Raw genomic sequence first — 25143 nt, 5'->3', positions numbered from 1 at the left:
ATGATAGTGTCAGGGAGCAAGAAATTTTCCTCTGTATTTCTAGGTTTTTTTGGTTGCCCTAAGAGTTAAATTGACATGAGAGAGATTACCAGGAGAAAATCAAACAAAATTTTAATAACATTATACACATGAGAGAGATCCAAGAAAACTGATTAACTCATCAAAATGATGGAAGCCCTCACCTCAAATATTATCTTTAGCTAAAAAACTAAAGATTAAGTTGGGGCTGGTGGATTGGGATTTCAAAAGAGAGGAAGGCATTTCACATGGAGATGGAATTTAAATGTTCGGTAAACAAATGTTTGCTGGCAGAGACAATGGGACACTGGGAGAAGTTTTAACAGTCTTTGCTAAATTCCTCCCTGTCTACCACACCTACTTCATATTATTCTGTCCTTGGCTGTCATGACAGCCCCCTTCCTGGAACTGGTGCTCTATCTGCATTCATTTAGGCAGCTAGGCGAGCCTTAATGATTTGGGGGAAATCTTTTGGGCCTTGATTGTTTTCAGCTCAAAATAACCCGCATGCTAAAGAGACGCATTTTAAGGTGGCAAATTTTTCTCCCCTACAATAAAATAAAATACCTGAAGTTTATTTTTATGGTCACTTCTTTAATAAGAGAAAAATTTGTCTACTGAAAGTAGGGTCCTAATATTAGTAACATGGATATCAGCTAGGGTGATTTACAAACACCAACACCTGAGTTTCACCTACCAAGTCAGAGTCTCTGAGGGTGGGGCTCTCTAGAGTAATTGATTTAAAAACCTCTTCTTTCTTTGAAAATCCTGGAACTAGCAGATGTCGGTCCTTTAAGAAAAAACCTGTAACATCTGAATGCTTCTCCACCAAATAGGAAACCGAAAGAAGTGTGCTAAGACGCCAGGGATTTTACTGGAAGGTAGATGGGCAAATTCACTGGAGCACCTTAAAACAGGAAGAGGAAAGAAAGCCAGTTTCGAGGGACTCCATGATTCTTCTTCAAGGTAGGCTCTTATGATCTGCTGTGGTCTTACCAGTTGTCTGTGTGCAGTGATATTCTGACAGTAATGTTTTATTTCTGGTAATGGACCATCTGTGTCTTCCTGATATTTTAAATGGTACACTGATGCCAAAGTTGTTACAGTTACTAACGCATCAACTAGGTTGAGGTAAATGGATTTTAGCAACCTTTTTTAACTTTAATTGCTTAAGAGAAAAGTTTTGGTTTTTTGTTTTTTTTCTTACAGAAAGACATTATGTAACATTGTGTTGCCAACACATGGCACTGGCATACCTAAATGCTAAAGGATGCTATTAAGTGTTTTATGTGTTTATGAAAAACCAGTGGTGGTGGTGGTAACTGAAATATATTTTTATAGCATTTATTATTTTGCATAAAATGTTCCTTTACATTATTTCATTTTCTCCTTACAAGTATAAGCTGTTAACTTTGAGGGGAACATAAAGACCCTGCGAATGTCTCATTCATTTTCCCAACTTAAAAAAAAAAAAAAGAGAGAGAAAGGAAAAAAAAAATCTCCCTGTCATTATAGCTAGAAAATTGCAACCTAGAACTTGAATCTATATATTCAGTTTGTGTTTAGACTTATCATGCTGGAGCAGCGAGCAGCGGCTGAGCAGCAAGTGGTGGCTGCACAGCACTGGAGCGGCGAGCAGCTGAGAGGAGATACCCCACGTCCAAGGTAAGAGAAACCCCAGTAAGACAGTAGGTGCTGAGAGAGGGCATCAGAGGGCAGAAAGACTGAAACCACAATTACAGAAAACTAGCCAAACTGATCACATGGACCACAGCCTTGTCGAACTCAATAAAACTAAGCCATGCCCTGTGGGGCCACCCAAGATGGGTGGGTCATGGTGGAGAGGTCTGACAAAATGTGGTCCACTGGAGAAGGGAATGGCAAACCACTTCAGTATTCCTGCCTTGAGAACCCCATGAGAAGTATGAAAAGGCAAAAAGATAGGACCCTGAAAGATGAACTCCCCAGGTCAGTAGGTGCCCAATATGCTACTGGAAATCAGTGGAGAAATAACTCCAGAAAGAATGAAGGGACAGAGCCAAAGCAAAAACAACACCCAGCTGTGGATATGACTGGTGATAGAAGCAAGGTCTGATGCTATAAAGAGCAATATTGCATAGGAACCTGGAATGTTAGGTCCATGAATCAAGGCAAATTGGAAGTGGTCAAACAGGAGATGGCAAGAGGGAACGTCAACATTCTAGGAATCAGAGAACTAAAATGGACTATAATGGGTGAATTTAACTCAGATGACCATTATATCTACTACTGTGGGCAAATGGAGTAGCCATCATACTCAACAAAAGAGTACAAAATGCAGTACTTGGATGCAGTCTCAAAAACGACAGAATGATCTCCGTTTCCAAGGCAAACAATTCAATATCACGGTAATCCAAGTCTATGCCCGACCAGTAATGCTGAAGAAGCTGAAGCTGAATGGCTCTATGAAGACCTACAAGACCTTTTAGAACACCCAAAAATGATGTCCTTTTCATTATAGGGGACTGGAATGCAAAAGTAGGAAGTCAAGAAACACCTGGAGTAAGAGGCAAATTTGGCCTTGGAGTACAGAATGAAGCAGGGCAAAGGCTAATAGAGTTGTGCTAAGAGAGCACACTGGTCATAGAAAACACCCTCTTCCAACAACACAAGACTCTACTCATGGACATCACCAGATGACCAACACTGAAATCAGACTGATTATATTCTTTGCAGCCAAAGATGGAAAAGCTCTATACAGTCAGCAAAAACAAGACTGGGAGCTGACTGTGGCTCGGATCATGAACTCCTTATTGCCAAATTCAGACTTAAATTGAAGAAAGTAGGGAAAACCACTAGACCATTCAGGCATGACCTAAATCAAATCCCTTCTGATTATACAGTGGAAGTGTGAAATAGATTTAAGGAACTAGATCTGATAGACAGAGTGCCTGATGAATTATGGACGGAGGTTCGTGACACTGTACAGGAGACAGGGATCAAGACCATCAAGACCCAAGAAAAACAAATGCAAAAAAGCAAAATGGCTGTCTGAGGAGGCCTTGCAAATAGCTGTGAAAGAAAGAGAAGCCAAAAGCAAAGGACAAAAGGAAAGATATAAGCATCTGAATGCAGAGTTCCAAAGAGTAGCAAGGAGAGATAAGAAAGCCTTCCTCAGTTATCAGTGCAAAGAAAAAGAGAAAAACAACAGAATGGGAAAGACTAGAGATCTCTTCAAGGAAATTAGAGATACCAAGGGAACATTTCTTGCAAAGATGGGCTCAATAAAGGATAGAAATGGTATGGACCTAACAGAAGCAGAAGAGATTAAAAAGAGGTGGCAAGAATACACAGAAGATCCTGGAGAAGGAAATGGCATCACACTCCAGTATTCTTGCCTGGAAAATCCCATGGACGGAGGAGCCTGGTAGGCTACAGTCCATGGGGTAGCACAGAGTCAGACAGGACTGAGTGACTTCACTTAAAAAAAAAAAAAAAAAGAATACACAGAAGAACTGTACAAAAAAGATCTTCATGACCCAGATAATCATGATGGTATGATCACTCACCTAGGGCCAGACATCCTGGAATGCAAAGTCAAGTGGGCCTTAAGAAGCATCACTACAAACAAAGCTAGTGGACGTGATGGAATTCCAGTTGAGCTATTTCAAATCCTGAAAGATGATGTGGTGAAAGTGCTGCACTTAGCAAATTTGGAAAACTCAGCAGTGGCCACAGGACTGGAAAAGGTCAGTTTTCATTCCAGTCGCGAAGAAAGGCAATGCCAAAGAATGCTCAAACTACCGCACAATTGCACTCATCTCACACTATAGTAAAGTAATGCTCAAAATTTTCCAAGCCAGGCTTAAATAGTATGTGAACTGTGAACTTCCAGATGTTCAAGCTGGTTTTAGAAAAGGCAGAGGAACCATAGATCAAATTGCCAACATCCGTTAGATCATCAAAAAGACAACAGAGTTCCAGAAAAATATCTACATCTGCTTTATTGACGATGCCAAAGCCTTTGACTGTGTGGATCACAATAAACTGTGGAAAATTCTGAAAGAGATGGGAATACCAGACCACCTGACCTGCTTCTTGAGAAATCTGTATGCAGGTCAGGAAGCAAGTTATAACTGGACATGAAACAACAGACTGGCTCCAAATAGGGAAAGGAGTATATCCGGGCTGTATATTGTCACCTTGCTTATTTAACTTATATGCAGAGTACATCATGAGAAATGCTGGGCTGGATGAAGGACAAGCTGGAATCAAAATTGCTGGGAGAAATATCAGTAACCTCAGGTATGCAGATGACACCACCCTTATGGCAGAAAGGGAAGAAGAACTAAAGAGTCTCTTGATGAAAGTGAAAGAGGAGAGTGAAAAAGTTGGCTGAAAACTCAACATTCAGAAAACTAAGATCATGGCATCTGGCCCCATCACTTCATGGCAAATAGATGGGGAAACAGTGGAAACAGTGACAGACTTTATTTTTCTAGGTTCGAAAATCACTGCAGATGGTGATTGCAGCCATGAAATTAAAAGACGCTTACTCTTTTAAGAAGAAAAGTTATGGAAGAAAAGTTATGACCAACCTAGACAGCATATTAAAAAGCAGACACATTACTTTGCCAACAAAGATCCATCTAGTCTAAGCTATGGTTTTTCCAGTAGTCATGTATGGATGTGAGAGTTGGACTATAAAGTTGCATGCTGAAGAATTGATGCTTTTGAACTGTGGTGTTGGAGAAGACTCTTGAGAGTCCCTTGGAGTGCAAAGAGATCCAACCAGTCCATCCTAAAGGAAATTAGTCCTGAATAGTCATTGGAAGGTCTGATGCTAAAGCTGAAACTCCAATACTTTGGCCACCTGATGTGAAGAACTGACTCATTGGAAAAGACCCTGATGCTGGGAAAGATTGAAGGTGAAGGAGAAGGGGGCAACAGAGGATAAGATGGTTGGATGGCATCACTGACTCAATGGACATGAGTTTGAGTAAATTCCGGCAACTGGTGGTGGACAGGGAGGCCTGGGGTGCTGCAGTCCATGGGGTTGCAAAGAGTCGTACACGACTGAGCAACTGAACGGAACTGAGATTTTTGTCTGTCGACCTGGGAAGTATGGAGAAAGCATTTCTTCTGGATGTTAAAGTAAATGATTGGCTCTGCTGCTGCTACTGCTGCTGCTAAATCACTTCAGTCATATCCGACTCTGTGCGACCCCATAGACGGCAGCCCACTAGGCTCCTCTGTTCCTGGGATTCTCCAGGCAAGAATACTGGAGTGGGTTGCCATTTCCTTCTCCAATGATTGGCTCTAGGGAATGCATTTGTGTGGTTGTTTTGTTTTGAGCTGAAGTTGATGCTTTGTTTTTCATGTAGTGTTATTTTTACTTGAAAGAACTCCTGACAGAAAGTAATGGTTATTCAGAGTTGGGCTTTTGGAAGATAGTTTCTCAAAATAATTAGAAATGAGGCTGCCACTTCACAGGAAATGATTGACAATATTTGTTGCCAAAGAAAAAATTTGAAATTTCATTTGAAAATTAAAATTTTGGAAACCTTGTAAATGCTTCCATAAGCTTGAAAGCTTCTTAGTGCTTAATATCACCAGTATAATCATTAGAAAAGTCCTTAAGCTGATTTTTATATAACATAAAGAAGTGTCAGTGAACCAAAATTCTGCAATGACCAATGTTTGATGTTACAAAATTATAGGCATGAAAAAGATAGATTAAAAGTGCAATAGATATCAATGGATTTTAATGTTCAGTTCAGTTCAGTTCAGTCACTCAGTTGTGTCCGACTCTTTGTGACCCCATGAATTGCAGCATGCCAGTCCTCCCTGTCCATCACCAACTCCCAGAGTTCACTCAGACTCATGTCCATCGAGTCAGTGATGCCATCCAGACATCTCATCCTCTGTCGTCCCCTTCTCCTTCTGCCCCCAATCCCTCCCAGCATCAGAGTCTTTTCCAATGATTCAACTCTTCTCATGAGGTGGCCAAAGTACTGGAGTTTCAGCTTTAGCATCATTCCTTCCAAAGAAATCCCAGGGCTGATCTCCTTCAGAATGGACTGGTTGGATCTCCTTGCAGTCCAAGGGACTCTCAGGAGTCTTCTCCAACACCGCAGTTCAAAAGCATCAATTCTTCAGCGCTCAGCTTTCTTCACATGTCCAACTCTCACATTCATACATGACCACTGGAAAAACCATAGCCTTGACTAGATGGACCTTTGTTGGCAAAGTAATGTCTCTGTTTTTCAATATGCTATCTAGGTTGGTCATAACTTTTCTTCCAAGGAGTGTCTTTTAATTTCATGGCTGCTTAGCAGGGTACAAAAAGTCCTTTGATAGAGTTTGACTCTGCATTGTTACTTTTATGAAACTACAACTTGCGAAGTTTGGATGTAGTATTAAATAAGAGTCTCCAAAATTACCTTAAAAGTCTACTAAAATAGCCCTCCCCTTTCCAGGTACTTCTCTATAATAGGCCACGTTTTGTTCATATATGTACATCTACCAATGTAACATCACAGCCAATTTAAAGTCGAATGTATGAGAACCTGCCTGTCATCTAATAGGCTAGACATTTAAAAAATTAGCAAAATTGTGAAACAGTGCTACTCTTCTGAGTAAATGTTTTATATTTTGGAAAAATATATTTCTTTCTTTAAAAATAATTTTAAATTTGTTTTAATCTCTAATAGGCTAAATATTAATAAATAACACCAACCCCAACCCCCAGGACTTCCCTGGTGGCTTAGAAGGTAAAGAATGTGCCTACAATGCAGGAGACCTGGCTTCAATCCCTGGGTCGGCAAGATCTCCTGAAGAAAGGAATGGCAACCCACTCCAATATTCTTGCCTAGAGAATTCCATGAATGGATTAGACTAGTGAGCTGTAGTCCATGGGGTTGCAAAGAGTTGGGCACGACTGAGCAGCTAACACTTTTACCTTCACCCCCACCCCCAACAAACAAAAATGCTCTTTGATGGTATTCAATAATTTTTAAGAGTGTAAAGAGGTTCTGAGATCAAAATGTTTGACAACAGGTCTAATATATCAAACAGTAGCAGTGAGAAATAATATATTTGTTTAGTTCTTCATATCTAAAATGTTTCCATTTCAAGAAATTATTACCTTTGGTTTTCAGATAATTTTCAGATAACTTTTAAGATAATTTGTTGCTTACAGATATGTATAATGTTGCTCAGATAATTTGTTTAAAGTAGAAGTATGAATTGTGGGGTTTGTCATACCTCCTGTGCACTAAGGGTTAATTTTAGCAGGCCTGAAACTGACCTGTGTTGTCTTGCTAAAAGACCTGTGCCCCACCTGACCAATGGTCAAAACATGAAATAATAGTGTTGTTCTTGTCACCATGGATTCAAGAGGTAATACCAACTTTTGAGCATTATTTACTGATTATGGAGAGACTGGTTTAATACGTAGTTCTGGCACAAGCTGGTTACATAGCAAGAATATGCCTAAGTGAATGGAATTGTGTAAGAAGCCCAAGCTGAGACTCAATTTGGGCTCCCTGATCATGTCTTGGAATATGCATTCCAGAGCAAGGATAATTGGTGCTTGAACCTGGCATCTTCAGATCCTGGCTTTGATGCCTTTTCTGTGTCATATCCCTTCCTCAAAATAAACTGTCGGTTCACAAGCCATGCTGTTTCAGTCCTGTGAGCTGTGTTTACCAATCACACCTTTTCTGATTGCCACATTTAGTGCATGAGCCAATCCAGTTTATTATACTAAGAACAATAACCATGTGTTACTTCTTTAGAATCTATGAATACATCTACTAAGAAATTATTTTTTTAAATACTAGCTGTTATTTAACATTTCTAGACACTGCATTTTGAAGTAGGTACTCTAAAATATATCAAACCATTTATTGACATAAAATCATCTGGTAAATGACCCTAGAGAGCTCCATCTTAATATTGTATCCATTAGCAGAGTTGTGACATCAAGTCTAGTACTTATCTTACTAAAAAGCCTAGAGAGAAAGATCTCCAGGATAAGTTGAGATGCTTAGCAATGTTATTAAGTAGACACTTGCCAAAATGATTTCCCTCCACACTTAGAGTGCTAGCTTTTCATTCTCAGAATTCTTACTGCCTGGGGATACTCAGGCCATACAGATATCACACTGGTACAGCTAAGTAGATAAGAGTTTTCATTTTATTATCATTCCTGTCTTTGACTCATAACCCTTCTCTCTTCTCTGAGACTTGTCTTAGGGCAGAATTTAGTTAAATAGACACACTTACTAGCAAGTGACTGGGACCAGGAAGATACAGCTTCAGTGTCCATCATGGATGGCAGGTTTTGCTGGCAAGTAGGAGGAGGGAGAGAAAACACCCATGGTGTGCACATCACCATGCCTGCTGTGTTATAGTACATGTGTGTGAGCCCCTAGAGTCACAGGTCAGGTGTACAGCAGGAAGTGGGTGGGGGATGGTATAATAGGATGAAAGCCCTCAGGTCCAACTAACTGGATCACCTTCCTCTCTGTTTAAATGCAGTCCTGGAGACTTTGTGATGCCTCTATGTGATGCCTCTTTTCCTTAAACACCTAGGTAAATTGTATTTTGTCGACCAAGCAATGCAGAAGGCGGCAAATAAGAAATAGAGTTTATATGGAGTCTTAGGAATTTTAATTCAGGAGTCACTGATTTGAGTAGCTACTCAAATATGCTCTGAGGAAAATAGAAAATGATGGGCATTTATAAAGACAACAAAGAAAGACATTCCAGAGAAGTAATTTAGGTTATCTTTGCAGATCTATTTTACAGTAAGTGCTGCCAAGCCTTCAGTTTTTTGCCAGCAGCACCTTGTTTGCTATGCTATGGTCTCTAGGGAGTAAATACAAGTTCCAGATTGTCTCAGGACGGCTGGGTCAAAAGTTTATGTTGCACTGGGGGTGAGGGAGGGTGGTGGCGGCTTGCATATGTTTCACTTCCTTAATGGCCTCCTGTCTCCATTTTTAGATCCTTTTGACATAAGTGACTCCAGTTTTTTGTTCATGGTCCACACTATAAAGTCACATATCAATTCCTCTTTGAAATTTTCCTAGATACCAAAATAAAGAAGCTTTCCCTTCTATACACTTTGTGTTGAAACCACTATTATAGAACTAGTGGTGTTAAAGTAATCTGTTTATCTCTGGCTGCCCTGGTAGATTGCAGTCCTGTAGGAATAGAGATGGACTTTGTTTGTATACATTATCAGCTTCAATGTGATGAATATATTATTACATGCAGATTAGATTGAAAAGTAGATGGTTGAAAACTATCTTTTTCACAAAGACTATGAAATGGGGTTGAATAAAATGGGAAAAAACCCACTGTTTATTCAACACCATTTCTTAATGACCATGCACGGCTACATATCAAGATGTTAGAGACAAATTAGCCTCATGGTGGCATCTATACTAAAAATGAATCTCTCCATTCATGGGTTAAATAGGGTGCAAACACCAATGACATATGGTTTGTGATTAAAAAGGTTTGATAATATATACACCCATTTTATGCATCAAGCATGTTTGACCTTTAGGTTTAAATGCTTCAGTATACTATTTATATCTTTTAAAGTTATTAACAAGAAAATACCAGGCATCCTCAGTAGTAAAAATAGCTTCCTCAGCTAAAATAACCTGAATTAAAATAAAAGAGATATAAATATGCATGCTTTACAATATAAACCCAAATGTCCCCTATGGTATAATTAGCCAATCCGCAGCATTTAGAGAAGGCTTTTTCATCTGTGGATCTAAAAGTGATTCACATGTTATTAATTCCACAAAAATGCCTCTAAGGTAGGAAAGTTATAGATTAGGAAACTGAGATTTTTGTGTTTATTTGCTAAAGGATCTAATGCTGGAATGCTTCAGAGATGGGTTTTAAGGTCAAATTATACATATATATATATATATATATATATATATTTTTAATCTTCTTAGGTCACTAGTTAGTGTTACATAACAACATGTCTTAATAAGCAGCCAAGTGTCGGTGGTACAGTGCTAGGCACTGAACACCTTGAATGAACACTGGCCACACCACAGACTGAAATCTAAGGCAGAAAATCTAGATGAACAAAACCAAAATGAAGTAATACTTGTGGTAAAAGGTCCTTTGGCAGTGGAATAATTATGAAAATATCAAGTAAAAATCTAAGTAGTGTCTCATAATAACTTGTATGGCATGTATATAGTTATAAATAATGTAATTATATATAAAGTATTATAGACAGAAAGAGGAGAATAAGAGTGAGGGTGGAATGGAACAAGGGAAGCAGGGGCAGAGGAAAGGGAAAGGTGTTTTGGATTATGAATATATTCTAAGCATTGTTGTTGTTTAGTCACTAAGTCATGTCTGACTCTTTTGTGACCCCATGGACTGTAGCCCACCAGGCTCCTCTGTCCATGGGATTTTCCAGGCAAGAATACTAGAGTGGGTTGCCATTTACTTCTTCAGAGGATCTTCCTAACCCAGGGATCAAACCTGAGTCTCCTGCATTGGCAGATGGGTTCTTAACTACTGAGCCACCAGGGAAGTTACCCGTTATTATTTTTTTCACACATTATTTTAATTTAAATCAAGAATAACATGGAAAAATATGTGGTCATGAGCAAAGACTCAAGGGAGAACTGGAAGAAGTAAGATGGGCATATAAAAATGAATGTATGAATTAAGTCTCTATACATACACAAACACACACCCTTCACAAAGTTAAGTACAATTGATTGTCTTTTGAGGAAAACTCACACTGAGTTCCTGTATGACCACTGTTATAGTCCAAAACTGAAGTGAAGTTTACCCTGCACCAGGAGATTAACAGCTCTTGAAAATTAAGTAATCACAACATTGATAATCAATTATACCCCAACGTAAAATTTTAAAAATTAAAAAAAAAAAAAGCCATCACAGCCCCATAAATCTCTTTAGGTCTTGATTGCCAGTGCTTAACAAAATGAGTTCATGTTCTCACAAAATACTTCCATATGTTCTATACACTTTTTAGAAACAATTCTTCGATGATATGAATAGTCTGGAAAGCTTTTTAAAGAGAATTCCACTATCAAAAGTTTCTCTTGATGACATACTCCTCTGGCTAAACTTTACCTTTACACTGAAACTTCTGAAGACATAGGCCTCCAGGGACTTTATCCACTCGAGTCCTGTCCTATCCACTTGGCGTTTGGAAAATGCAGCTTATAATAAAGTAATAACTTACTCCTAGAAATAACCCCAGAGCCTCAGGAGATGGCTTCATAAATCTCCTCCAGCACACAGCACACCAAAGCAGTTCACCCTTTGATCCTAACTAGTAAGTACAAATCTCTCTAAGGAAAATTCAACCTAACAGAAGGAAAGCCCAACCTAGGGATTCCTAGGAAGCCATTTGGCAAAATTGTTCTAGAAGAGTAGCTATGTGCTAGGGACCAACTGCCTTCAAAGGACTCTGAAGTCTTTAAAGGCACTACCCTTCAAAGATCCTTGCATCATGATTCACGTAATTGTTGCTTTGTCAAATACTCATCCTCACAGTTTTGTACATGGAAAAAAAGTGTTTATAATTTGAAAAACAAGTCTATATTTCTGAATATGCTACCTGATAGGCAATTTATTGTTTTTAATTAATTATGTAATTAAATTACACAGTGACATTTCTATTTAAATCACATGAGTGCACATTTGTGGTTATGTCTTACCTGGTGCATTTGTTTTCTAAGGTGATAAGGTGCTTAGTCACTCAGTTGTGTCTGACTCTTTGTGACCCCATGGACTGTAGCCCACCAGGCTTCTCTATCCATGGGATTTCCCAGGCAAACAAACCGGAGCGGATTGCCATTTCCTTCCCCAGGGGATCTTCCCCACCCAGAAATCAAACCCTTTTCTCCTGCATTGCAGGCAGATTCTTCACCAGGGAAGCTGCCTGCAATTCTCCAGTTTGGTGTAAAAAATTGTTACATACTTGGTGATTTAAAATGAAACCCCTTTATTAGCTCATACTTCTGTAAGTCAGAAGTATGAACACATTGGGCCCAGGTTCTCTACTTAAGGTATCGCAAGGCTGAAATCAAGGTGTGAGCCTGCTACTTTCTGGAGCTTGGGCTTCTCATTCAGGTGGTAGAATTTAGGCTAAAACATAAGATCTGGGGACATCGGTCTCGGCAGTGATTCTTTTGGATCAGACATTAAAAGCACAAGCAACCAAAGCAAAATTAACCAAGTAAGACTATGTCAAACAAAAAAGTTTCTTCACAACATAGGAAACATTCAACAATATGAAAAGGCAACTTGTGGAATGGGAGAAAATACTTGAAAATCATATATCCAATAAAGGGTTAATGTCAACAGTATATAAGGACCTCTTATAATTTAATGACAAACAGCAAATACACTGCTTTTAAAAATGGGGAATAGACCTGAATAGATATTTTCTGAAGAAACCTGCAAATGGCCAACAGGCACATGAAAAGATGTTCAGCATCATTGATCATCAGGGGGATGTGAATCAAAAACAATGACCTAAAAAAAAAAAAAAAAAAAAAAAACAATGACCTATCACCTCATACATGTTAGGTTGGCTATTATCAGAAAACAAGAGGTGACAACTACTGGTGAGTATGTAGAGAAAAGGGAAGCTGATACACTGTGGGAACATTTGATAACATCTGTTATTAAAAGCACTACACAGGTTCCTCAAAAAATTAAAAATAGTTACCGTAGTAACCAGCAATCTCACTTCTGGGTATATCTGAAGGAAGTGAAATCACTGTCTTGAAGAGTTATCTGCACCCCCATGTTCATTCATAGAAGCACTGTTTACATAGCCAAAACGTGGAACCAGCCTGTGTCCATTGATGGAGAAATGGATAAAGAAAATGTAACATACAAAGAAAATGTGAGATACACACACACACAGTATTATACATGTGCATGCAATACACATACACACACTTCCCTCGTGGCTCAGTGGTAAAAAACCCATCTGCCAATGCAGATGACATGGGTTTGATCCCTGGGTTGTGAATATCCCCTGGAGGAGGAAATGGCAATCCACTCCAGTATTCTTGACTGGGAAATCCCATGGACAGAGGAGCCAGATGGACTACAGTCCATGGGGTCACAAAAGAGTCAGACACAATTGCGTGACTAAACAACAACAAATGTGTACATACTATGCAAGTATATACATATGTGTTCACATTTTGGATATATGCATAGGCATGTGTGTGTGTGTGTGTATACACACACATATATATATACACATACATACATATATGCATACACACACTCAGTGGAATGTTATACAGTCCTTAAAAAATAGTAAAAAGGAAATCATGCTACTGGCAACAACCTGGGTAGACCTTGAGGGTCTTAAGCTGAGTGCTAAGTGAAATAAGCTAGACAGAGAAGGACAAATAGAATTTGTCATAGTAACCTATGGTGTCACTTACATCACTTACATGTGGAAACAGTAGAATGGTGGTTACTGAGTTGGGCCGAGGACAGAGAGTAGATTAAGGGAATGTTGGCCAGGGTGCAAATTTTCAGTTATAAGTTCTGGGAATCTAATATTACAGCATGGTGAGTATAGTTAATAATACTGTACTGTATGCTTGCATTTAATATGCTAAGAGAGTAGCTCTTAATCGTTTGCACCAAAAACATAAAAAAAAAAAAAAACTGTGAGGTGATGAATGTTATGACTATGGTAATTATTTTACAATGTATACATACATTAGATCATCACATGGGTTTGATCCCTGTTCAGTGAGCTAATATCCTGCATGCCATGTGGCATGGCCAGAAAACAAAAAACAAATTATAAGTGTTACCGTTTCATTAAACATCTTTCTCCATTCATTTGCCTTAAGGAAGGTCAGGTGGTTAATTTTAACCTGGAAATAAAGAATGTGTTTTGGATTTTGTTTCATTGTACTGAATCTCTATCTTTTGTTTACACAGTATACATAAAAGTCACAATAGTGTGTCTACAGTGTTGCCTCAAGATGTATGTGAATATTAATATGAGTAATACTAACTCAGGCTTCCCTTGTGGCTCAGCTGGTAAAGAATCCACCTGCAGTGAGGGAGACCTGGGTTCAATCCCTGGGTTGGGAACATCTCCTGGAGAAGGGAAAGGGTACCCACTCCAATATTCTGGCCTGGAGAATTCCATGGACTGTATAATCCAAGGGGTTGCAAGGAGTTGGACACAACAGCAACTTTTACTTCACTTTCAATGCTAACTCAGCCCATACTAAATGTTCTGCTTCAGGCAAAGATATTTTCTCTTCACTTTTAAAATTGAACAAAAATAAATTATTAAGTGTAATTTCTCAAATTATGCAAAATGTTCATTATCACTTTAAAAATATCATGTCAGTGTCATTGCAAGTTTAAGATTCTACATAATTGTTCTCTCTGAGTGCAGAAAGGAGAAAATGATTTGTTAAGGTGCTGTTGAACACGTGAAAATTTTTTGCCCTTGCCAATTTAAATCTATTGAATGACCTGTATGGGACTTGTATTACTGCAGCCCAGATGAAGTTCTGAACATCAGTTGAGTATATTCTTTTAAATTTAACTTCCTTTTATTTTTACCTAAATGGCATGAGAAATCCTGATAAAGTAGAAAGGACTCCTGAAGGTGAATATATTTTGACTTTAATTTAAAATGCTATTAATAACCATCATCTATTGCATGGTGATGTATGCTAAGAAATGTGCATTATTTCATTTAACCTCAACACTCTAAGGCAGTGTATCTGAAAGATTAAAAAACTGTAGTTGCTATGTCATCATCACACCTAATTTTTTTAAACTTTTATTTTTTAAAGGAATTAAATATGCTGTGTTTGAACTTCCCCAATTTCTATATACAATTTGTTTGAATCAGAATCAGAACACTAACCACAAGTGGCAATTGATTGATATGCTTTTACATCTATTTACTCTATAAACCCACTTCTTTTTCCTTTCAAATATTATATTAAAAAGTAATTTTTTTTGGCAGACTCTTCTACAAGATGTACTTGGCTAATTGTGTCCACACAGTGTTGTTAATTATATTCCTTTGTCTTCCCTGTGGCAGGGCAACTGATAGATTGATACAGGCTGGATCAGCTTCAGGTTTGACTTTTTTGCAAGACTGCTTTATAGGCAATGAGGAGCCTGGCTTTTCTGGGTCCACTTGCTTTGACACAGCCTTTCATTGTGATGCATATATTGACTTTAACGATTTTGCTATATTCTTGCAAATAATAATGTATCCTATTCTTGCAATAAATTTTGGATTTGTAAGTAGTGCCCTTTTGGGTCATGTAAGTCGTCTTCAGATCATTTCATTTCAGTTCAGTTGCTCAGTTGTGTCCGACTCTTTGCGACCCCATGAATCACAGCATGCCAGGCATCCCTGTCCATCACCAACTCCCAGAGTCTACTCAAACTAATGTCCATCGAGTTGGTAATACCATCCAACCATGTCATCCTGTCGTCCCCTTCTACTCCTGCCCCCAATCCCTCCCAGCATCAGGGTCTTTTCCAATGAGTCAACTCTGCGCATGAGATGGCCAAAGTATTGGAGTTTCAGCTTTAGCATCAGTCCTTCCAATGAACACCCAGGATTGATCTCCTTTAGGATGGACTGGTTGGACCTCCTTGCAGTCCAAGGGACTCTCAAGAATCTTCTCCAACACCACAGTTCAAAAGCATCAATTCTTTGGCGCTCAGCTTTCTTCACAGTCTAACTCTCACATCCATACATGACCACTGGAAAAAACCATAGCCTTGACTAGAGGGACCTTTGCTGGCAAAGTAATGTCTCTGCTTTTGAATATGCTACCTAAGTTGATCATAACTTTTCTTCCAAGGAGTAAGTCTTTTAATTTCATGGCTGCAGTCACCATCTGCAGTGATTTTGGAGCCCCAAGAAATAAAGTCTGACACTGTTTCCACTGTTTCCCCATCTATTTCCCATGAAGTGATGGGACCAGATGTCATGATCTTCGTTTTCTGAATGTTGAGCTTTAAGCCAACTTTTTCACTCTCCACTTTCACTTTCATCAAGAGGCTTTTGAGTTCCTCTTCACTTTCTGCCATAAGGTTGGTGTCGTCTGCATATCTGAGGTTATTGATATTTATTCTGGAAATCTTGATTCCAGCTTGTGCTTCTTCCAGCCCAGCGTTTCTCATGATGTACTCTGCGTATAAGTTAAATAAGCAGGGTGACAGTATACAGCCTTGACATACTCCTTTTCCCATTTGGAACCAGTCTGTTGTTCCATGTCCAGTTCTAACTGTTGCTTCCTGACCTGCATATAGGTTTCTCAAGAGGTAGGTCAGGTGGTCTGGTATTCTCATCTCTTGAAAAATTTTCCAGTTTATTGTGATCCACACAGTCAAAGGCTTTGGCATAGTCAGTAAAGCAGAAATAGATGTTTTTCTGGAACTCTCTTGCTTTTTCGATGATCCAGCATGTAAGACATCTTTAGACCATTTAACTCTGTTTAATTGCCACCGTTAGTGTAAGATCTATTCAGATAATCTACCTTTTATCAACATTTTGTTACACTCAGCAGCAGTTTGTAAAGAAAGCATGAAAAATGTTTGAGTCTTTTCCTTTATTTCACAATAATGACTCAGTTACTTAATAGTCCTCCAAAGGGGATGGATGTACTTTATTTTTCTTAAATGGCACTATAATTTGTTTCTTAATGTAAGCACACTAAATGTTCCAATCCACCGCAGTCTTCGTTTTATTGTTGCTTAAATGGTGACAACTTTGGCTAGTGGGAGACAACTCAAGTTGGCTCCTGAAACACTCTGCTATGTCTTCAGTAATTTTTGAAATCTCCCTTGCTTAACAATATGACAAGGTGATCCAGGTTACTCATATATTTCCTACACCAGACCCAGAATCAGCCATTTGTTTAGAGACTCCCTTTCCTGTTAATAGGAAATCGTATTTGGATTCACAGTCTGGGCGCTAGTAGTGCAAATTGCTACTAGGTTAGTCCTAGTTCCGAAAACTTTTCAGTGAAGAGACCTATGAAATATGTTTGTCTTTTTTTAAAAACTTTTGCTTACACCATGCAGCATGTGGGATCTTATTTCCCTGCCTGGGGATCGAACCTGCACTGCCTGCAGTGAAAGTATGGAGTCATAATCACCGGACCCCCAGGGAAGTCCTTAAAATACATTTTTTTCCATGAATTTTACACCATGCCTTTCAATGCTTTCAATTCAAGTTCATAACCCTAAGAAGGCTTTTAATTACTGTCAGAAATGTTATTTTTTTCTCCCACATCAAGCAAAAAAAAAAAAAAACTCTGTTACCAGTTGTACCTACATAATTTTTTTCTTTTTTTTTAATTTTAAATTTGAATTTATTTATTTTAATTAGAGGCTAATTACTTTACAGTATTGTATTGGTTTTGCCGTACATCAACATGAATCTGCCAGGGGTGTACATGTGTTCCCAATCCTGAACCCCCCTCCCACCTCCCTCCCCATACTATCCCTCTGGGTCATCCCAGTACACCAGCCCCAAGCTTCCTGTATTGAAACATGTATAATATCATATAAGAAATGAATTTTTTCTTTTTTTAACCACACAGTACACATACAACTATGTTTGAATTACAGTATCAACATTGCAAAAACCTATTGACTATTGAAAATAGTTTGAGGCTTTTTTTTTTTAAGTTTCTTTTGTCCTCAGAGTACTTGCCACCAGTGATATACAGTCAAATTATTGTACTTACTATTTTATTTTTTTTAATTTTTTACTTATTTCTAATCTTTTGGGGAAGATTTTTAAAATCTTTTTTAAAATTTAATTTATTTAAATTTTTAAAAAATTTAGTTTAATGATATATGGGGACTGCCGGGTAGCTCAGATGGTAAAGAATCTGCCTGCAATGCAGGAGACCTAGGTTCGATCCCCCTTGGTCAGGGGGATCACCTGGAGAAGGAAATGGCAACCCACTCCAGTATTCTTGCCTGGAAAATTCCATGGACAGAGGAGCCTGGTGGGCTACAGTCCATGGGGTCGCAAAGAATCAGACATGACTAAGTGACTAACACACACAATGATATGTATCTCATTCTGGTTTTTGTTTCTTGCTTTGCTTTCTTTACAAGTTACTGTGTTTTAGGTTCCAACTATGTATGTATGACATAATTTATTACTTCTATTTGCTGAGTGCTTATTAGTATGCAATGGCTAGTTTTTAATCTACTCTTGCAGGTAGAGACAGTCAGATTACCACATGATCTCCAACTTCCATCAATTCTCAGATTCCCAAAATAATACAATGCAGGTCATCATGGCTGTTCACCTTAGCCTGGAATTGCTGCATTTTAGAGTATCGATACATTTAATTGTACTATGTCAGATGGCACCATTGTCTGCTCACACCAGTAATAAATGAAGTAGCCTAAAGCCTGTATTTACTAATACTTCGAATTATTCAACTTTCTGATAATTTTTTTCAGTCACCGAAATGTTGCTCTGTAATTGTACTGTATCTGAAGATAATAGGCCAAAGAATGTGCAGAGTTGCAGGCAGTGGATTGCATTTTCCTCAACCCCCCACCCCAACCCCAGCAGACACTAGAAGAAAAACCATCTTATCTGGGGTTCATACAAGAGATTACAGAAATATGTATTTAACAAGTGGAAGTTTTCTTGGGCCTTCTTGTACAGTTTTAGGAGAGGAACTCAAAGAAAAGATTAGACATCCAGCTAATAAAATAGATGGAAGCTCAGCATATCCAAATTTAGCTGTAGATAATACATTTATAGTCACAGGTCAATGAAGCTAACAAAGGGACTACTAATATTTTGAGCACTTGTGATGTCCTAAGTATTTTGCTAGTTGTGTTAATACAGGGGATCTCTTTTGAGCCTCACAATAGTGCTCTAAGGCAGGATTGTTTTTAACCTTACAACTATCAACGTTTTGGGCAAATAATTCTTAGTTTTTGGTGGGGAGGTGAGCTGTGCATTGTAGGATGTTTAGCACCACACTGTTCTCTACCCATTAGAGGCCAGTCGCAACCCTTGGACAACCCAAAATGTCTCTACAGACATTCCCAAGTGTTGCTTTGAGGGTGGGATTGCCTCCAGTTGAGAGCCACTGCTTTAAGGTAATGATCACCATCTGTATGTATCTGGTATTAGGAATATACAAGAGAGAAAAGTTTTCATTTATTAAGCCATTAGTTAGCTTTATTTTTACTATAGCCCTAAAATACCCGAAGTCATAGATAAGACAAAAAGTTTACATAATCTGGGAGATCTACCAAAATGTTAGTTTAAGAGAGCAAACACAAAACAATGTAAAGCAAGTTGTTGTAATGTGGGCCTGTTTCTTTATATTTAGTATGTCTGCCCTAATTCCTTTTTAGTTGCAAGGCACAATTACTAGTGTTTATTGCCAGGACTGTGTTATTTATGTGCTGAACTCCCATCAAGAGGGTCTTCTTTCTCTGTCAGCAATGGCTTAATGAAATCGCCTTTCACCTTTCAAGACAGGCCTTTAAATTCTCTCTGTACAAATGGAAATGCTGTAGGTCATTTTCTTCTAATTGCTTGTGGACAAGGATTGACAAGCCACCACACAATTTTGCTTGATTGGCAGGTACTTCTCAGTAGTCCAAGCCTGAACCAGCAATTTCAGCACAAGATTTAGATATCTTGTCAGAGCCTGGTAGTGAAAATTAGCCTTCTTCTGAGCTCTCTGAAAGAATTATTTTTAAAAGAAAGAGCAGTATATCACAATTCTTTAACATAAAATAGGGAGGTTTGTTTGACCATCCTATAAAATAATTTTGATGAGTTTCTGTGTATTTGCCATTTGGTGACTCTTTCACAATCCTCAAGTGAGAGACATGCAGGAAAAATATTTCTTGAGTTCAGATTATTTTTACGTTAAATTTTTATTATTTATTTTATGTTTGTATGCATGGCATGTGGGATCTCAGTTCCCTGATGGGGAATGGAACACGTGCCCCCAGCAGTGGAAGCGTGGAGACTTAACCACTGGACCACCAGGGAAGTCCCCCAGATTATTTTTAAATTATGTGTTTTTTAAAGTATTAAGATTAAAATGATTGATTAAAAATTAAGATTTTTTTTAAAATTCAGTGTATATTAAATTGTGGTATGCTGTAGGAAATTAAGGGTAATGTATATGCATGTGTAATACTTTTTCTCTGAAAGAAATGCTCCTCTTCATATTGGTGCTATTTCTCATTATTTTACCCATCATTGCAGATTGCCACAGTGTTGAACTTACTGCCATATATGCCTTCACTTTGGATCAAATCTTTTAAGGCACATTTTGAAAATAATATGATTACATATTTGTCTTACTTAAAAGAAGGTCAAATTTTTTAAATATAAATTTATTTATTTTAATTGGAGGTTAATTACTTTACAGTATTGTAAACTGTTATGAAAATAACAAAAGTCAAAGCTTTGAGATAAAGAACAGATAGAAATACTCAAGTCTTCAGTAGTCCTCAAAATCTTTGTTCTCAGGAAAGCTATTAAATTCTTAAAACATTAAGGAAGCTAGTGTTGATGTGGATTGAACCTATTCATATTTATCATATTAGAAATTAAAACTGAAAAGAATGTAAAACATTATTTAAAAAATAGCAATAATAAACCCATTACGTGTAGATATAATTTTATTTTAAAATGTATCTTTATAGTAAAAAAGTAGTGCTAAATATGGCAATGTTTTACATGTCTGAAAATCTCTTAAATATCTAGAACTGTTTTATTAGGGGACAAAATGGCACCCACTGGCTTTGAGTGAGAGCATGAAAATGATACCCCACAGTCTCCCTCGCCAGAGAGAATCTCAGGAGGCCTCTGCCCCTCTGGTGAAGCCTTAAGATGAGGAAATGAGTCTTTTCACATAAAATCTGAGTGCTTTTCAAATGACTGCTCTTTCTCATATCTGTACAGCTCTTTGGGTCTCATGGAGGTGACCCCCACTTTTTTGAAAGCCAAATGCTCTGGGTGCAGGTCTCAAAAGTGGGGTTGCCCAATGTAGGGTATGAACACTTCACTACTCAGGTATGCAAAGCTCCAAGTTCATGGATCCCCTCCCTTATCATGGGTTGCTACCAAGGGTGGAAGAGGGCGATGTTATGGTAAAACTGGTTCTCTGCCTCTCTTACTTGCTCAGTATGGCTTTTTTTCTCCTTTGCCTGATGTGAATGAAGCAGCTGCTCAACTAGTTTGGAGGTCTTTTTTCAGAGAAAATTGTTCCATAGATTTGGTGTATTGGGGGAAGGAGATGAGTTCAGGAGCTTCCTGAGCAGCCATCTTGAACCACATGGCTTAACAGAAGATACTTGATTTCTCGTATACATTTAATGAACCACTGGGAAACTTGATTGTAATGCTTGAAAGAGAATGAGACTGAAAAAAGCAAATGACATTATTATTATGAAAGTAGTTTTGCTTGCAGAGCCCTGAGACAGTTTCAGGGAAGACTGGAGGTCCCTAGACCACGCTTTTAGAATCCATGCCTTAGACTGAAATTTGTATTGCATAGGAGGTGAATGTTTTATTTTTCTATTTGGAACTAAAATTTTCCCTTTGTTTGAGGCTAGCATGAGAAATTTAAGCTTTTGAGACTAATTTTACTATTTTTTTATTTAATGGTTGTATTTCACCTTCTGTAGAAAGCCATCTCATATTTGGGCCAAACTTTCCAATAAGAGTATTATGGGGATGACATTCATAGCATGGCAGAGGACTTTTTAATAAGATGCTGAAGGCTGCTGAACCACAAAATAAATCCAATTCCATCAAAGATCAAAAAAGAAAAGCACCACTGTTTATACTATATTTTTTAGAAGTACTCTTTTCATCTGCTCATCTGTGAGGAACAGCCCCAGAGATGACCTTGAGGGCAAGGTGAGATAAAACCAAAACCTATTTTATGTGGATGGAATCTACATCCATTTGTTTAGATTTTATATAGGGATCAGTCATACTATTGGTAATTTTTTTCATAGAATATTGTTTTCTTGTTACAGTCTCTTATTCTGGTATTCCTGGAACTATCAGAAATAGTGACAATTACTCTTACTATAGATTCCTATAAATTAATATAAAAGTAATTTTAGTATTTGATCTATACAGTTTATACATACTTTTACCCTAACTGGCAAAGTCTCTGACCTTGTGCTTACCTCACCTAGATTATGGCAGCCATATTTATGGTTTGGCTTTATATTTTTATATCTTCTCTTAAATCCCTGCTAAAGTTTGTGTCATAGTCACCTAAGGATCTTTTTTAAAATTTAAAACTCAGATAAACTTCTTTCATGTTCCTGATGTAGACAACTTGTTGATCTATTTTGCATCTACCTTTTCTGCAATTCGTAAGACATGTAAAGAATTATAGGCCACCTCAGTGGTGTGCTGGCATGCCTTGTATCTGAAATCCCCTGCTCAGGAACTGCTGAATACTTACCACCATCTCTAGGGGCAAGGGTTATAATTTATTGAAAAAATTTTAATTAAGTTATAGTTGATTTACAACACTGTTAGTTTCAGGTATACAACAAAGTAATTCAGTTATATACTCTTCATATTTCCCATTATGGTTTATTTTCAGATTGAATATAGTCCTCTGTGCTACACAGTAAGTCCTTGATGTTTGTCTACTTTATATATAGTCACATGTATCTGTTAACACCATACTCCCAATTTATTCCTCTCGCCTTTTTCTCCATTTGGTAACATAAGTTTGCATTCTATCTCTGTGGGTCTATTTCTGTTTTGTAAATAAGTTCACCTGTATTATTTTTCAGATTCCACATGTAAGTGATATATGATATTTGTCTTTCTCTGATTTACTTAGTATGATATTTTCTGGATCTATCTGTGTTGCTGCAAATGGCAATATTTCATTCTTTTTTCTGGCCAAGATGAATGGATAAAAATGTGTGACACACACACATATGTACATGCATATGTATTTCACATAATATTGAAATATTACTCAGCTGTAGAAAAGAATGGAAGGGTTTTCATCAGACTAGATAGAACTTCTCATTCCCTGAGAAAAAAATTTCTTTCCAACTAATTCCATCCTTTGATATGGTGCTTAGTCAGTCAGTTGTGTCCGACTCTGTGACCCCATGGACTGTAGCCTACCAGGCTCCTCTTTCCATGGGGATTCTCCAGGCAAGAATACTGGAGTGGGTTGTCATTTACTCCTCCAGCCTTAGCTATGGGAATACCTGCAATTCCAGGGTATATTTGTTATTTGCTCTAGTGTAGAATTATATTTTGGAGAAGGCAGTGGCGACCCCCTCCAGTACTCTTGCCTGGAAAATCCCATGGATGGAGGAGCCTGGTAGGCTGCAGTCCATGGAGTCACTAAGAGTCGGACATGACTGAGCGACTTCACTTTCACTTTTCACTTTCATGCATTGGAGAAGGAAATGGCAACCTACTCCAGTATTCTTGCCTGGAGAATCCCAGGGACGGGGGAGCCTGGTGGGCTGCCATCTATGGGGTCGCACAGAGTTGGACACAACTGAAGCGACTTAGCAGCAGCAGCAGCAGCAGAGTTACATTGGCAATCTTTAAGGAATCTGAAAACCCTTTTATAGGCATTTGAAAGAGAAGAAGATGTTTTTAATGTAGTTGATATGAGAATCCCCTCTAGGGGATCCCCATGTTTAATAAGAGGATTCTTCAGTTTCCCAAAACCTGTAATTGGAGGAGGTGATCGAGGGGGGTGAGTTGGAATGCAGTGCTGCTAGTGGAATCAAAAGACCCTTCTCATTGTTCTCCCTGTAGTGGGGGAAAAAATCTGAACACTGTATTGGTTACAAAGCATTTTATTTGACAGTTTTTTAATTTGGGAGATTGAAATCAATTTATGATAGATTCTATCTGTTGATAGTTGAAGCAAATACATAAAATGCATGCACAAGCTTTAAGAATGTGGTTCAAAGTCCTTGAGACAGTTCCATGATGATCCCTATATACATACAAAGTTGAATTGTGTGATTATGAATAGCCTCGCCCTGGCAAGTACAAAGTGTGGTGTGACCTCCTGGCTTAGGTATTAAAAGAATCAGGTACTAGATACAAAAGTGAAACCTGTAAGGCCACTGTTAGTATTCTGAGATGTCATGGAAATGCATACATTGAAATGTGTGCAGAAATCACTTTTTTTGTTAGACGTATGAATATTCCTTTTAATCTTTTTCCTTCAGTTGTTTCTTTTTCCTTTTTTTGCTTATTTGAGCTGGTAGGTAAATAATAATTATGCACATTGAAAATTCCCTGGTAGTCCAGTGGTTAGACTCTGTGCTTCCACTGCAGGGGGCACAGGTTCAATTCCTGGTTGAGAATTAATATCCTACATGTCACATGACATGGCCAAATATATATATATATATACATATATATACACACACATATATATATATATACACACACACATTATCTCTTCTGTTTGTTTTATCTCTTCCATTTTTACCCTGTATTTCAGTATTATTATTTCTATTTTATGGATAAAATTGAGACCCATGAAATGCTGATTTCGCTTGGCTAATAAGTGATTGCCTTGGTATATTCACCTTGCTGTTGTTCAGTCATTAAGTCATGTCCGACTCCTGCAACCCCATGGACTGAGGCATACCAGGCTTCCTTGTCCTTCACTATCTCCTGGAGTTTGCTCAAACTATGTACATTAAGTCGATGATGCCATCCAACCATCTCATCCTCTGTTGCCCCCTTCTCCTTTTGCCTTCAGTCTTTCCCAGCATCAGGGTCTTTCCAATGAGTCGGCTCTTCGCATCAGGTGGCCTAAGTATTGGAGTTTCAGTTTCAGTATCAGTCCTTCCAGTGAATATTCAGGGTTGATTTCCTTTAGGTTTGGTCTCCTTGCTGTCCAAGGGACTCTCAAGAGTCTTCTCCAGCATCACAGTTTGAAAGCATCTTCACCTTGAATCCCTCTCAACCCCAACTCCAATAGAATCCAGCCTCTTTTATCCATTTATAGATAATTAGATACCTGAAAACATTTAGCAATATAAATTATATAAAGTCAATTTATT

At 38.1% G+C, this 25143-nt stretch overlaps 1 long non-coding RNA gene across 2 annotated transcripts in view; it reads left to right on the top strand.

The window, feature by feature from the left end:
• The first annotated feature begins 720 nt into the window (after positions 1 to 720).
• Positions 721 to 25143, top strand: part of LOC147339994 (uncharacterized) — a 171681-nt gene continuing 147258 nt past the window's right edge. Inside the window, exons 1-3 of one of the 2 annotated variants that reach the window (XR_015159459.1) lie at positions 722 to 984; positions 1574 to 1683; positions 6711 to 7675. This is a non-coding gene — a long non-coding RNA (uncharacterized LOC147339994). Of the gene's footprint in view, positions 985 to 1573; positions 1684 to 6710; positions 7676 to 25143 lie in introns of those variants that run through there. The other variant, XR_015159458.1, reaches the window with a different exon arrangement.

This window comes from Bos grunniens, chromosome X, assembly GCF_055505025.1.
Source record: "Bos grunniens cultivar Pamir isolate PY7600 chromosome X, Bosgru_T2T1.0, whole genome shotgun sequence".
NCBI classification, from domain to species: Eukaryota; Metazoa; Chordata; class Mammalia; order Artiodactyla; family Bovidae; genus Bos; species Bos grunniens.
Note: the sequence above shows the minus strand (reverse complement) of the source record. Positions and strands in the feature narration are given on the sequence as shown.